This window comes from Nycticebus coucang, chromosome 9 (genome assembly GCF_027406575.1).
Source record: "Nycticebus coucang isolate mNycCou1 chromosome 9, mNycCou1.pri, whole genome shotgun sequence".
Classification (NCBI taxonomy): domain Eukaryota; kingdom Metazoa; phylum Chordata; class Mammalia; order Primates; family Lorisidae; genus Nycticebus; species Nycticebus coucang.
In genome coordinates this window covers 78,945,230-78,961,189 of record NC_069788.1, presented here as the reverse complement: position 1 = coordinate 78,961,189, position 15,960 = coordinate 78,945,230, and the positions used below count along the sequence as shown (strand labels likewise).

Below are 15,960 nucleotides of genomic sequence, written 5' to 3'. Positions count from 1 at the left end.
TCTTTTAGGAAAACCCTTTATGGCAATGTGCAAATGTATGTTAGAACGTTTCTGTCAAATCATCACATGGAGAAATAGTGGCTTGGGAATACATTTTGGGTAAATTATAGTTTCTCTTCACTAATTTTATTTTGTACCCGATACTGGGACCAGCAGTGCTATGAAAAGTGAAGTCAGGGGTCTGGGAATAGTGAGGTACGCTTTCCCAGGTAATTTGTTTTTGTGAAGGAGCACCCAAGGTATTAGCTTTGTGAGGAGCACCCAAGGTATCAGCTTTTCTTTTCTAAAATGACAATAAAATAAAGGCAAAGCAAACTTTGAAAACTTTAGGAGGAAAAGAAATCCAGGAAAATCTTTCAGCTCTGAAGTGCCAAGAGCTCCTTAGCAGAGCTAAGCGGGAGGCTTGCACATGGCCGGGACTCTGCTGGGTGTGTTGTTTCTTTTGGTAAGCGTAGTCACAAATGTAGAAGAAATTAGGCCAGCCCAAAGCTCGTAGATTCACTGGTATGAGACATCATTCTTTGAATGGACTCGATTATGGAAATTAAAGAGTGAAAAGGGTAAATAAAGACGTTCAAGTCCTGAGTGAAGACTCTGTCCTAACCATCTGCTGTGGACTGAATTGTGTCCCCCCCCCAAGGTCTCTTACTTCCTCAGAATGTGACTGTATTTACAGACAGGATGATTGGTGAGGTAATTATGTTAAAATGAGCTCCTGAGGGTGGGGCCCTACCTAATCCAGTATGACTGGTGTCCTTATAGAAAGAGAAGATGAGGACACAGACACATACAGAGGGATGACCATGTGAGGACCCAGGGAGAAGGCGGCTGTCCGCAAACCAAGGAGAGAGGCCTCAGGAAGAACCAACCCTTTTGGCACCTTGATCTCTAACTTTCAGCCTCCAGGACTGCGAGGAGATAAATTTCTGTTTAAGCTGCCTAGTCTGTGGTACTTTGTTAATGGTAGCAAGCAAATTAATACACCATCTATTTTTACTAATTTTTGTAAAGTGAGTTTTTTTTTCCTTTAGAAGTGGGGAACATGTAACAGTAAATAGAACAATGATTAGCTTGTATGGATTTGATCATTACTGATTGCTTCAAGCAAAATTATTTATCTTTCTAACTGACATTTGTAAAGCCTTTATAAAATGCTTTTATTTTTATCTTCATGGTTGGTCACTAAAATAAGTGAGTCAGGGGGTTATTATCTTTAGCTGTACTTTGCACAGGAGGTAGCTGAGCAACTTCCCTAAGAAATTCAGCCAGTAAACAGCAGAGAGAGGGCTTGACCGGGTCTCTGACCTTGAGCCCCCGTCTCCCACCAGCCAACACTGCATTCCTGGAACTTATGGTTGGTTATGTTTCTGGGAAAGGCACTGTGAGCTGAAATGATGTAAGTCTAATCTAATTTATGAATAGAAAAATTTTATTATGGAGGTTATAGCAGGAACCAAGCATTTGATTCCCAAATTGTTATACAAAGAATGAAAATACCATATGTGATCAAGACTATGTTACGTGCCTATACAGTGTACAGTGAAAATTGGCAATATAATACCTGTTCTTATAAAGTTTAATTTCATTTTTAATATAGTTCCCAGGAGATGGCTTATGTAGAATGGGATAAGGGGCTAAAGGTTTTGTAGAAACAGCTGGAGATTTCCTGGTTTCCAGAGGTTTTGCCTGAGGCTGAGGCTGAGGCTGAAGTGACTGGTAGGGCAGATGCTATTAGTTGTGTAGGGGAAGGTCTCCCGGAGCCTGACAATGGGACATTGTGTCTTTTCAATCAGGGCTGTCAGGAGGCAGATTTTCCAGTTCTTGGACCACTGTGGGTAAGGGAGTGGGAGTGTCACTGGCTGAACGGTTGTTCGTGGAGGGAAGTTTTACCTACCTTCTGCTTTCAGGATAGCCTAAGGATCTGCCCAGACCCCAGACTGCTGCTTTGCCCCTGTAGAGAACCAGAACCCTATCACTGAGCAGGTGATAGGGCTCTGGTTTGGGCCCTGCCATTAATCAGTGGTAGACCCAGTGCCCAAGAACCGGCTTGTCTGCACAGTGAGCTCCCTTGTGTGAGGATAAAATGTCCAGCTCCAAACCAAAGCCTCTCCAAAGCACCAGCTCCAAGTTATGGCGAGGGTAGGAAAGTGGGCACAATCAGTGATGGCTTTCCTGTGGCCCTACTGGTTGGAGCACCGTGTCCTGACACAGCAAGTAGCAGCTTGTTTTCCCCATTTCAAGTCATCTTGGTCACACTGGATATGACATCTAGGGCATCTGTGTGGGGAGTCCTTGGCCATCTGTGTCTGGTACAAGTGAAACAGGAAGAAGTGTCTTTTCTTTTCTTGTTTTTAGAAAGTCTTTGTCCGGAGCCTGCAGCTGCAAGGAAGGGTGGCCTGGCGTTGTTATTTTGAGAAGGTCGATGGGTGTGTGGGTGTAGGTGGAAGCCTCAGTCAGGGTTGGGGTCTGCTTCCCATTATAAGAGTGCTTTCCATGGAGGCCCGGAATTTCCTCTGGGCTCTCTAATGAGGAACATAAAACCCTGATGCCCACCTAGAGGAGGTGGTCTGGTGGAGAGTGGCTTGCCACGTTGCCTTTTCTGTGACCTCATGAGAAATCTTACAGTAGTCCAGTTAGAAGACAGATGCAGAGATCCGTGATGAGAGTTCATTCAGATATGGTCTTCACTATCTTTGAATCGCATTTGAAATATAAACAGAATCAAAACCAAGCCAATAAACACAAAACTCCAAAACCCAACTTTGTCAGTTTTCTAATTTTCTTTCTTTTATGTACTACATCTATCTGCCTATCTATGTGTATCTATCTACCAATCTCATATCTATCTATATGTTTTTCTGTATCTATATCTATACACCTATTACCTATATCTATCTTCTATCTATAATCTGTCAATCACATCTATCTCTCTATCTCTATTGAACATCTGTCTAAATTTTGGAAGAAATCAACGAAGCACAGATGTCTCTCACCTCAAAATTTTCAGAGGGAAAATCAGTCTCTTGCTAGCTATTAAAATACCATTCCATTGACCTTTTGACATATCTATGGATCTTAGATTAATGACTAGTTATATCCAATTTTTCCTAACCCTGATAGAAAAAGGAAGTAGATACTTTAAAGGAAGAAAAAAAAAATATTTGTGAGATAGTTCAATTCAACTCCAGCTTCTCTGAGGAAAAGAGACCAAACTATTCCTGACAGATGAGAATCCACTGATTTTTTCCTCAGTTTCCCTGCAAAGGTGATGTCCTCCAGTGGTGGTATAGCTTTTGGCCCCCGGGATTGAGATTTAGCATGATTTTGTTAGTTTGCTTTTTAATGGTGCTAAACTGGGATTAGATATCATACGGAATTGAGCTTCCAATGTTCCATTGGCAAACTGGGCTGGCATTCCCATTTTACAGTCTTCCACTGATCTGGATGAGATGTTTTAGGACATGAACATTTGGCTACTGTGAGAGTTTAACAGAAGGCTTTTGATCATCAGGGAAGCTGTCTTTCCCTGCACCTTATTCTCAGCTGACAGCCATGTCTGCAACTGGATTCTCATGAGAAAAAGTGCAGGGGAGGCAGGAAGTGGGACCCCAGGAGTCTGTTCTCATGACACGGGGACGTGGGTTCAGTGGAAACAATGGGATGGTCTGCTCTCTTTCCAGCTTTTGGTTGCCTTTCTTCTTTGAAGATCTTTCTTTCTCCTGACCCTTTCACCCACCCAGACCCTCTCCTGGGGATGGGAAGCAGGATATTTTCATAGAGTCTTTGTTCCTGGGAGGAGCTCATGCTCGCTCTGAGTCTGACTCTCACTTCCAGTCCCAGCTGCTCAGGTGCCCGTGGACGGTCTGCAGGAATCTCTCTGGGGATCCTAGGCTTTCCTGCCCATGTTTTATCCAGATAGGAGCAAAAATCACTCCTCTAGTTGATTATAGTCCTAAGTTGATTTTAAAATATCATAACATAAAATATTAAAGATCACTTGCAATTAATTGCCCTTTTAAGGTCAGCGAGGGCCTTACCTAGAACTGTTCAAGGGAGGCAATGTTCAGTCCTGAAGGCAAAGGGCAGGAGCTGTGATGTGAATTGGCTACAATCCTGGGGGCCTTGCCATAGATGGTGAGCACTGGGGAATTCAAGGTGTGGGTAGGAGCTGTACCCACCACAAAGGGTTGAGAGCCAGCTAAGTAGGGAGTGCCAGGATGTGATTAGAGTTGACTTGTATAGTGAGTGGCTGGGAGAGGAGGCTTCAGTGAGTCCTGTGTTGCTTTCCAGCCTCCCAACATCACTGGAGCCTGCAGAGCCGACAGGACTGCTCACTCCATGGTGGCTAACTAGTTAGAGTGGACTCAAAGGGGCATACTTTCTTTATTCAGCTTGTAAATACAGGGCTAGCTGCTGTCTAGTGTACTAAGACTCAGTTCTTTAACTTCTGAGCGTATTTTCACACTGGCTACTTGAACATTTTTCTAGCTTAAAAGGAGTTTCTGTTCAAAACCCTCACTTTCCTCTACCTTACGGCATTTGAAAGAAGCAAATAGATTTTAGTTTTTATCCCTCTCCTCAGGGATGGCTTTCTTTGGCATAAACTACACTGGGTCTGTAAGATGACATTCCAGGGTTATCACTGTGCTTTACTAAGCAAACTTGGCTATGTAATAGCACTTTACATGCAAAGCTGCTTCTAGCTTTCTTTTACTTGGTTTGCACATGGTAGTTCACGTTGAAGTCTTTCTCCATTATTCCTTAACTTAGAATGCAATTTCTGATGCTTGAAAAAGAAGATTTTGCCTTTCCTTAACCTGGGAGTACCCTTCTTCCCCAAACAAGCTTCTTTGTAACCAGTACCTGAAAAGCAGCAGGGAATTTAGTGTGTTCAAGGCATAGTTGAGAATTTGAAAATCTACAAAGACAAGTTAACAAAACACCATTTAACTTGGACTTGGATGAGATCAAGAGAATCATCCATACTGCTTACCTTGCCACCTCAACCCACTCCCTCTCTTCAATTTAGTTTCACAGGTTTGGGCGGGAAGGCCATGCTCCAGCTACAGGTGATCCTGGGGCCCCACACCTGGACACTGGGAGATTTGTATCTTTATGGTTTTAACTTGCCCCACAAGAGCATCCATATCCAGGGCAACTTGTGAAACTTAATACAGGATTTTCAGAGTACTTCCTAATTCATTCCTGAAGGGAGGTTTCCATCAGCTTATACTGTTAGGAAAACTAAGTAAGTGGAGGTAAACTTCCCTACAATCAGGCAGGATTTTACCAGCTCAGATGTCCCAAGCCCACTTGAAAATTGGAAAAGAGCCACATGAGAACCACTGCAGGCCTTAGCACGGCCCGCCAGTCCCAGGCAGATCTAATCGCAGAGTAAGAAGGTACTTGCTTATAGTCATACGCATTGTGGAGCCCTATATGGTCAAGGTAAAGTTTTTTCAACCAGACAGACTGGTTGGCTGCAGAATAAGATACCTGCTCCTGCTCGTTTGTTTAAGGCCCATAACTGAACTTATAACTCCTAGATTATTGCTGCAGGAATCTCACTAATGGTTATGAGCAGCTTTATTGCCTGTAACACATTATCACTAGAGCAACAGGTGCAGAGGGAACTGGATTGCCCTTGCCACGGGCAGGAGATAGGGGTGAGGAAACACTTGCTGAAGGAATGTTCTCTAAAGCAAATTCCATCTCTCCCTCTCCCACACGCCTTTATGTCTCTCCCTGCCCCAAGCTCAAAAAGAGGGAGAGGAAAGACAGGCAATATCCCAAAGATGTTTGTTGTGCAATTTTGCAGAAGCAAAAACATTTTACCTTTCACTAAGGAAAACAAAGGGCAAATTAGGAAGCTAGGACAACAAAAATTTCACACAGACACTGACTTAAATAATTTTTATCCAAATGAAGATGGGGGGAAATTTAAAGAAAGGATTTTAAACTTTTTCCAGTGGAACTATTTCCTTTCTCCAAAGCAGGTACCATTGCTAATCCAAATCTATTCTCCTAAAGGGGCTGATATCCCAGATGGAGTGACTGGTAGAGTTGACAGAGTTTAACAGGCCCCTTCAGTCACATCTAGGAGGGCTGTGAAGTGCCCCTCAGATGTCTGCCACAGCTCTGAGCATTTTTACAGGAAGAGCTGTTGACGCAGGGTCTGTGGTGATGACATGGTGACCTGGGGCTGGGAACTGGGGTAGACAGAGTTGGGCCTCAAAGGCTGTGGGTATGCTGGTCTGCGGAAGAGACCAAGTGGTGCCTGCCCAGCTCCTTAATCTCAAATCCATAATACTGGAATAAACGTTCTTTATGGTCTGTAGAAAATGTGAAGTGAGGCTGGAAGTGGTAAATCACTCTTGCAAAAGGCAGAAGATTCATACTATCTGAAGAGAAACCAGAGTATATAATTCCTGTAATGTCAGCACTTTGGGAGGCCAAGGTCAGAGGATCAACTGAGGCCAGGAGTTCAAGATCAGCCTTGGCAACATAACAACATAGTGAGATAGTGAAAGTGAGACTCCTGTCTCAAAAAAAGAAAGAAAGAAAGAAAGAAAGAAAGAAAGAAAGAAAGAAAGAAAGAAAGAAAGAAAGAAAGAAAGAAAGAAAGAAAGAAAGAAAGAAAGAAAGAAAGAAAGAAAGAAAGAAAACAGAAAAAATGTAAAGTGAATACAACAGAATTTGGGGATTCTGGGTGGAGCTTACCTGGGAATTCTTTGTACTTCCTCTTGCAATTATTCTGTAAGTCTGGCCGTAGGTGAAATTTTTAAAAAATTTCAGAAGTTTTATAAACTCTATGAAGAGATGTCATAATAAAATTCATTGGTAGATTTAATCTACTCCTATGGCAAAATGAACTTTCTCATGTCATGAAATCAAACTCAAACTGCTCAATGTTCCTTAGACATAAGATTTCAGATTTAGGCACTTTGGAAAATAGATGGCCATCCGTTGATTCCGAATTTAAATATTGGCCAGGTCATATGAATTTTGAGATTGGGGCCCTTTACATTCTTCGGATAAGATGCTTGCAGAAGGACAAAGAGTCACAGTTATTGAGGACATCCTATGTATAATCACTCTATAGGCATCAATGTTCATTCTAGCAAAGAGTGTTCTGCACATAGCTTTGTTTTATTTGCACATGAAATAGCTAAGTAAAGCAACAGACAGCCTGCATTTAGGGAAAAAAGATGTTTTCACCTTCAGCCAGGTGGTGGAGAAGGAATCTTTATAAAAATCATGTTTGACTGGTGCCTTCCTTGTTTAACCAATAGGGAAACTTAAGCCCAAAGAGCTTACATTTCCACACACCTCAGAGCCCAGAAAGCCGACTTCTTCAAAGCAATGAGTTAGGAAGGAGCAGGCAGTGTTTGAAAGAAATTTGCAAAACCTCTGTTTGGCTGGTGTGAGAGAGATGTCAGGAAGAGAAGGGAGATTCCAAGACTGAGAAGCTGGCCAGATGAAGGACTCTGCCCAGCAAAGTGCTGCCCAGGAAATTTGCAGAGATGAGTGATGTGGTCTGGGTGAGGGGCTGAAACCAAACCCTCCTACTTCTAGCCTATCCCCACCCCTCAACTGAGCAATGGGCCTTTTAGTAGGAAAAGGAAAAAAAAGAAAGAAACCATGTGGGCTACCAAAAGTAATCACCCAGTTTCAAAATACATTACACACATTACACTGAAAGGTTCACATTGTTATTTTAAGTGGTCAAGAGATCGTAAACACAGAGACCATTCAGGCTATGAATTACTGAAATGGCATTTTGTCCCAAGGAGGCTGTCTAGATGTAGGGCTCCTGAGAGAGACTGGTCTCCAGGGACATGGGACTATCCCAGACAAACCTGGACAAGTTGGGTCATCCATCCCAGAAGATCATGCTTACTGCTTACAATACACTTTGGATTATAAAAAGAAAGCATTGCCTTAAAAATCCTGAGACAATTCACAGAAGGCAAGAATATGTCTATGAGAAACACTCAGGCAGAACGTGACCATGTCTACACGTTTCAGGCAAACCCACGTGCTTTCTACATCCCTGTTGCACTCATTCCCTTGTCCTAACCATGGTCAGTCCAGAGCTGCAGCAGCCAGCAGGGCAGAGGGCCCAGTGTCACCCAGCTCTGCACCGCTGCCCCACACCCCAGGAAGAGAGCCCTCTTCCTGAGGATGGTTGATCTTGTTTGTTTTTATCACAGAAAACTTTCTTAAGCAACTGGCTTAACAAAATTGTTTACTATTTTTGTTTGCTTTTAGGACTGTCTGTATGCAGAGAAAGGAGAGATGCAGTTTGCTAAAGGTAATCAAGGAAGCCATTATCCATTCCAGCCAGGCCCAGAGCGGTGTCAGAAGCTGTGGGGGCCAACTGTGTTAGTAGGCAGCTTGTCACCTTGCTGAGCCCATTGTCCTGGGGATAAAATGGCGAGAAAATACATGTCTTTTTTCTCTTGCCTAAGAGAAACAGGATTCTAAAAGAGATAGTATTCATGAAAGTTCATCAATCCCTATATAAGGGATTGAGCAAGGTGTTACAATTTCATGGAGAACATAATATATAAACTAGATGTTAAAAGACATGTACATGTTGGGTGGCGCTTGTGGCTCAAAGGGGTAGGGCACTGGCCCCATATGCCAGAGGTGGTGGGTTCAAACCCAGCGCTGGCCAAAAAACTGCAAAAAAAAAGTATGTGTTTTTAAAGATTTTTTTTTTTGATTTGTAAAGTTTTTCTAATATTAAATATATTATCTGTATAGAATATGTCTCGGGATAGTTCACATTGTTATGCTTATTCTTAATATTTGAAAGCCCTATTTTGATTTTAAATGTATTTCATATTTGATACATTTTTCTTATGATAAGAATTTTGGAATGCTTATTTTGGAAATTACTGAAATATAAAAACAGAGCAGTGTTGCCACTGAATAGAAGCAGCATGAGAAAGCTTTTTACCTGTCTTGCTCCCAGACTAGAATTCTGGACCACAGTGCGTGGTCACCTGCCTCCTCTACAGGCCCACGTCCCCTGCAGAAGGGGGACATCTGGGTCACGGTCTCTGCCCTCTGCCAGCCTAGTGCACACCTCATGCCTGTGGGTGGCCTTCATGTTCTTCATGGGTTCCAAATACGGGCTGCCAAGGACAAAGCAGAGAGCCCCAGGACGAGAAAGGCAGGGCAGTAGCCAGCATGGGGTCGGCAGGAGCTGTGCGCAGAGCTGCAGCATCTGGGCCTGGGCAGGGGCTGTCTTCCTGGCCTCGGCAGGATTGATAGGACTGATGGGCAGCTGGTGAGAGCCTGCCTCCAGCTCTGAAGGCTCTGCTTGGGCACCATTAATCTTTTTCTCTATGAACATTTGTGGATGTCATTTGTAACTGAAAAAAAAAAAAAAAGCAACTCGCGATGAAACTGCTGCCCCAGGTTTCAACAGAAGAAGGGCCTCTCTGCATTTCAGCACCCTGAGCCCCAGAGACAGCAGGGTTTTATTAAGTTAATTGTGAACAGGAGAGTAGCAGAAGCCACTAACAATGCTCTGAAGCAGAGGAGTCATGTGCTACCTCAGGGAGGACAGGAGTGGTGGGCCACCCATTGTCACTGCCTGTTCTTGGACGATGGGGATAGGGTCTCTGCTTGGGGAGCACCTGTGAGAGGATGGGAGCTCCCACCTGTGGCATCTGTTCCAGACAATAGGACACCAAGCCACTGTTAGGTTTCTTTTTTCCTACCACACTCCATAGCCACAATTATTTCAATTGAATGGCTTCAATCTCTGAGATTCTCAAAGCATGTTAGAGTTGATAAATTACTGATCTTCACTCAATAATAAATGACATAAGAGGAAGTATGACTAAAGCCAGGCAGGACTACATGCAGCCCTCTTAACAAGGGAGGTTTTTCATCTGCAACCTCAGCAGGTCTCAGGTAGGCAACATGGTCTCTAATCACATGCTCTACCTTCGCAGAGGGAACCTTTTATCTAAATCTGTTGCTAAATCAGACTACCTTTTGTACTTTAATTCCTAGATGGTGATTATCCTTTCTATCAGAGTTTGCTTTTAGTCAATGGTTTTTTCAACTTACTGAAGCCCTCTAGCTTTGTTTCCCAGAGACTCAATAAAAATACCTCATTCCATTAGTAAGCCACTGTGTAATTTTTAAGCATTTGACTTTGCTTTTACAACAAACTTTGAGAAATGCATACAAATTATGATGAATCTCATTTTTGAGGAAATAGTTTAAGAGAAAGTGGAGGGTTTGCCAACGTCTGAATCTCAAAGCTAGACTGGAGTTTGGAATCCAATTCTTCTCATTCCACATTCCGTACTCTAATCAGTGGTCCTCTAGGACCCCCGGCAGGCTGTGAGGCCATAAGATATGACATGACTTCTACAGTTCCATTTGATAAAAGTATGTCTAGGTGTTCAGGGACTTGGGGTGGAATTTTTGTGGAGTCCCAGGCAAGTTCCATGTGTGGTGCAGACCTTATCTGGTGAAGACTCCAGTAGCTTTCAACCAGCAGAGAACCATGATTAAGCTGTGCGTGACTGCAGTCACCCTGGCAGCAGCTGGGAAGAGGTTACGGAAGTTATGGAAGAGGTTATGGCGGGAGTGGTGGTAGCAGGACCACCCAGTGGGTTAAGTAGCTCAGGAAGAATTAGGGAGGCACATCCAATCTCAGACAGTGACAACAGGAATGGAAAGATTGGGAAGAATGAAAATCAAACACCACCAACACAATATATGAGATTTAGATGCTGAACAAGAGAGTAGTTGGGCAATAGACATGTCAGTCCTGGAGGGCTTGGATGACCAGGAGGTAGAGATGCTAACTTGTTCTTCCACCTAAGTCTGGGGCCTGCAGAGTGAGCCGAGATGAAACTGTTCGGTAGAAGCCTGAACATGGGGGCTGGGGAAGGAGGGCTGAGGTGCAGGTCAGGAAGAAGGCTGTGTGTGGATGTGGCTAATTTCTAGTGGTGGACAGATTGTTCAGGGATAGGACACAGGAGAAGAGAGTTCTAGACTCTGGTAGGAGTCTTAGCAAAGTTCCCCTGAGGTGTGGCTTTCTTTCATGGTGAGGTTTAATTCAGTGCCTTGGCTTTGTTTCAGGATTACTTACAAATAAGGGTGTTAAAAAAAAAATCACTGTCCTTACATTAGCATTTGGCCACCATCAATACATGAATCCTCATTAAAGCAAATTCTATTTCAGTGAAAGAATAAGAGCCAAGCACACAGTTCTCTTCCTTCTTTTTAATTAAGAAAGGTTTGGCCCGTACAATAGACCAGAGGAAATAGTTACCCTGAGTTTTTCCAATGTCTAAGTGTATTTACTTCTCTGTATTGTTGGTCATAAACTTCATAGAATGACTTCTCCAAACAAGCAGAAAACATCCAGCTGCTTAATCCCACATCGAAGCCAAACTCATTTTCAAATGAGACAGAGAAACTCTTAGAAGCAAATGTGACAGCCCCTCCCTTCTCAAGATCAAACAAGGTAATGTGACTTTCAGTAATTTTTAACTCTGGGCCTTAATCACCCCGACAGCAGAGGCAGCTGATGTTAGTCATGTCTAATTAAAATTGTTCTGTGCCATTTAGCTCCTAATGACCGCTACTGCACCATTTCCCACATAGTGGTTGGTCAATTTGCCTCAATCTATCATCAAGATTTCTCAATTAGTTATAGTAATTATAACTCCAAAGTCAATAGCAGTATCAAAGCAAGGTTAAGTAAACACCATAAAGGTATTAGGGATGAGAATAACTACAAACTTAGTGATGTTATTCATAGGCACACAGTGGAATCAAGATGTAACGTAAACCTTTCTTAAAGGGCAGGAATTAAAAGTTTGGGACACAGCAGGTGGGTGTGATTAGTGCGGGGGGTGGGGGGGAAGCGCTTATGGATGTGACAATGGAGTGGGGCTGCCAACGGGCTCCCAGGCCTTGTGTCTCAAGATCACAGCTTGAAAGCCAGTCCAAGAAATGGGGCATTTTTAGGAGGTTCTAATGGTATACCCATGAACAATTCTCAGCACCGTTCTCACCAAGCTCTCCTTAAAGCAAACCCTATTATAAAATAAAACCAAATATGAAATGCAAGTCTAGATTGGAAGCAAAGACTCTAATCAGGACTTTTGCTAATGAGTTTATGTAAGGACAGGAAATGAGATTGTGTTCCCTAGTCAACCCCTGCCCTTTACTTGTGGGTGTTTCTTAACCAAATCAAACTTCAGCCCACACCCTAGAAGGGCAAAGAAAAGGTATGATTGTTGAGCCACTCCCTGTTCTATTCTTTCCTGAACTGATGCAGAATTTCCTGCTATGGGGTTATAAATCTCTATGGGAATGTTTAAAATTACTTAAATCTTAGGGAAGGGGCCTTGGACTTGCATTCCCTCCTCTCCACCCCACAGGGTTGCATAGACCAATCCAGTGCCACTGGTGACATACATGTGCTTGTGAGTGTACACAGACACATATATGAGATACACAGATGATTACATCTATATGACACACACATCACTGCCTTAGCTCATGCTGCTGTAACAAATACCACAAAATGGGTGACTTTAAACAACAGACATTTATTGTTCACAGTTCTGGAGGCTGGGAGTCCAGGATCAAGGTGGTAGCAGAGTTAGATTCTTGTGGGACTTTTCTCCTTGGGTTGCAGACAGGCTACCTTCTCACATGGGAAAGAGAGAGAGAGAGAGAGCGCGCGCACACGCATGCATGTGTCCATGAGGGAGAGTGCTGGGATCTCTGGTCCCTTCTTATAAAGGCACTAATTCCACCATGAGGACCCCACCCTTGTGATCTAATCTGAGAATAACTACCTGCCAAAGACCCCATCTCCAATTACTGTCAGACTTGGGGTTAAGGTTTTAACACATGAATTTTGGGAAGGGACACAATTCAATCTAAAGTAACGTATTGAACAAATTCATCTAAATGTTGTAGATAGACTAATATCACACATATCTGAACCTTATTCTGATTTCTATTACATTAGCTCCTTGGGAAATATTTTTAGGCACCAAGAACAATGTATGTGTCCCAACAGGCTTGAATGAACTGGTCTTGAGAACAAAAAACTGATCCTCCTCCCCAAAAGTAAATTTGATTTTTTTTTCTTTTCTGAATTTCTGGAAAATTGAAATGATTTGAGTGCATTTCTCTTGTTCCTAGTGAAGAGGGATTCCCCATCCACACCCTCCATGGCCCACAGGATTAATGTTGTGGAAACGCTGGGACTATCTGCTGAGTGTAAATGTGATACTTCTCTGCACAGTACATGTGTCATCCTTCAGGAGTACTGAGTGGTGTCAGCCCACAACCTGTCTACATCTGGAGTAGGATACGCCTAATAGAAGACTCACCATTTCAACTATCTTAAGGTGTCCAGTCCAGCGGTGTCCAGTTCACTCACACTGTTGGGCAACCATCACAACCGTCCATCTCTAGAACTTTCTCATCTTCCCAAACTGAAACTGTCCCCATTAAACAGTAACTCCCTCACCCCGCTTCCCCACCCCCTCTAGAAACCCGTTCTTTCTGTCTCTACAATCTGACTCCTCTAAGTTCCTCTTCTGAGCAGAATCCCACAGTAGGTCTCCTCTTGTGACTGGCTGGCTTCACGGAGTATAGTGACCTCCAGGTTCATCCATGTTGCATCCTGAGTCAGAATTTCCTTCCTTTTACAGGCTGAATAATACTCCATTGTAAGTACTGTGTTTATCCATTCATTTATCTACCATCTACTTTTGTAAATAAAGTTGTTTTTGGAAAACAGCTGTGTCCCGTTGTTTACACGTTGTCTGTGTTAGGCAGTGATGGGTAATTGCAACACAACTTTAAGGACCACAGAGCCAAACATATTTACTCTCTGGCTTTTACTGAAAAAAAAAAAAAAAATGCAGAGCCCCATTACAGAAAATATTCCAGAATAAGAAATTATTTTTTCACTGAGAAAGAGGCAACAATGTTCTCAAGGCCCAACTATGAAAATACACCCGCTCTCAGCTCCATGGTTCTGCCCAGGCGGCTGAGATCAGCGCCCCAGACCCGTCCGACTCCCTCACCACTGGCCTCTGTGACGTCCGAGCTGGGCAGCCTGCGTGTACTGGCTGGAGGAATTCTTTGCGAGCTCCATCTGTCCCCAATTTGTCCCAGTATTTTTTTAGCCACAGGAGAGCAGCTATACAATTGTGCAAGAAGTGGAGCGAACACCAGAGCACTGGGAACCCTGATGGGCCCTGGTGCTCTCTTGCCTCAGTTGTGCAGCAACCCTTTGCTGGCCTGTAGGTCCCTGACCCAGGGCAGCCAAGCAGTGTGGTGGAGACAGACCATCTGCAGTGAGGAAGGCCACGCTGTGAATGGCGGGCGTCTGCAGACTGGAGCGGGTGGTGGCAGGACTGGTTTAGCTTCCCTGCTCCAAACCCTGCACTGAAGCTCCCTCACATAGCTGCCTTCTGAGGAGAGGACTTTGAGGCTGGGAGACCTTTGCTAGACTTATTCCAATCCAGACAAGCATTCCTAAACTTCGTATGCGACTGTAAAAACCTTGAAAAAGAAACTGTGATGTGAACTGCTTTTAGGGAATTTCACTAGAAAAGGTGTTTTAAAACACAATTCATAGACCTGAAGCTCTGACATTTTCTGCCAATTCAGAGCACAGGATATTTCCTAAATTAGAGAAGCCCATCTAGAATTTGAAGGCCAGAGGAACATCATGGCATGATGAACACTCTTAAGAAAATAAGTCTTTTGTCTGAGAAGAATGAGCCCCCATGCTGGACATGGTGGTTGGAAACAAGCTAGAGAATGGCTTTATTATTATTATTCATCACGTAGCTGAATAACTATTTATTTTATAAAAAAATTAATAAAATGTAATCATAATTAAGTAAAAGTTTCATCATTTTATAATAAAATGAGTTTTACTTTATTATCTTATAAAATATGTTTTATAGGAGGTCAGAGATCCTTTGCACAGACTTAGCTAGTTTCTGAACAACCTTACTCCAACCAGATCATACTCAGGAAAGGAAAATATTTCATGAAGTGAACATAAAAGGAAATATATTATGTACTGAGTTTTCTTTTTTTTTGTAGAGACAGAGTCTCACTTTATGGCCCTGGGTAGAGTGCCATGGCCTCACACAGCTCACAGCAACCTCCAACTCCTGGGCTTAAGAGATTCTCTTGCCTCAGCCTCCCGAGTAGCTGGGACTGCAGGCACCTGTCACAACGTCCAGCGATTTTTTGGTTGCAGTTTGGCCGGGGCCGGGTTTGAACCCGCCACCCTCGGTATATGGGGCCGGCGCCTTACCGACTGAGCCACAGGCGCCGCCCAGTACTGAGTTTTCTAATCCTTTGCTGTTTTACTTTTGTAAATGCTATTATCAGTATTTTTCCATCTAAGTATGACATCCAGTAAAATAACCTTCAGGTTATTTTAAGGACCCAGAGACTTTTCCAGTTCAACACAACCTTTCTTCTCTTCTCTTTGGGCCCTTTGCCTTTGTTGATGCTTGTTGCTTGCCTTTTTTTCGCCTCAGCACTCCACACCCCACTTTTGTTGCTTTCCCTGCCTCACTAGCTTGTACCACCACTGACAACACAGACTGCATCAGCCCCTAAGGGGAATAGTCACAGAAACTGAGGCCTGAATTTACAAGTGTTTTACTTACAGAGCAAGTGATTCTGAGTCAGGAGACCTGTATGCAGTTTCTACCTCTGTCACTAGTTTGCAGTGTCAGGCTAAGTCAGTCCCATTAGAAAGAGTGGGATGTGGGTAATGATTTTCAAATCAATTATTCTAGATTCCAAATCATGAGAAAACATGACACCTACTCCATTTAGAAAATTCATGAGCAAATTCCAGAATCGTGATTCTGTTTCTATAAGTATTTATGAATAAAAGTATACCTACATTTCACAATTAAA

At 43.2% G+C, this 15,960-nt stretch overlaps 1 long non-coding RNA gene across 1 annotated transcript; it reads left to right on the top strand.

The window, feature by feature from the left end:
• Positions 1 to 1,276: 1,276 nt before the first annotated feature.
• Positions 1,277 to 13,780, top strand: LOC128594830 (uncharacterized). Its single transcript, XR_008382629.1, has 4 exons — positions 1,277 to 1,396; positions 8,272 to 8,314; positions 11,372 to 11,503; positions 13,201 to 13,780. It is a non-coding gene; the product is annotated as an uncharacterized LOC128594830 (long non-coding RNA).
• The last annotated feature ends 2,180 nt before the right edge of the window (positions 13,781 to 15,960 follow it).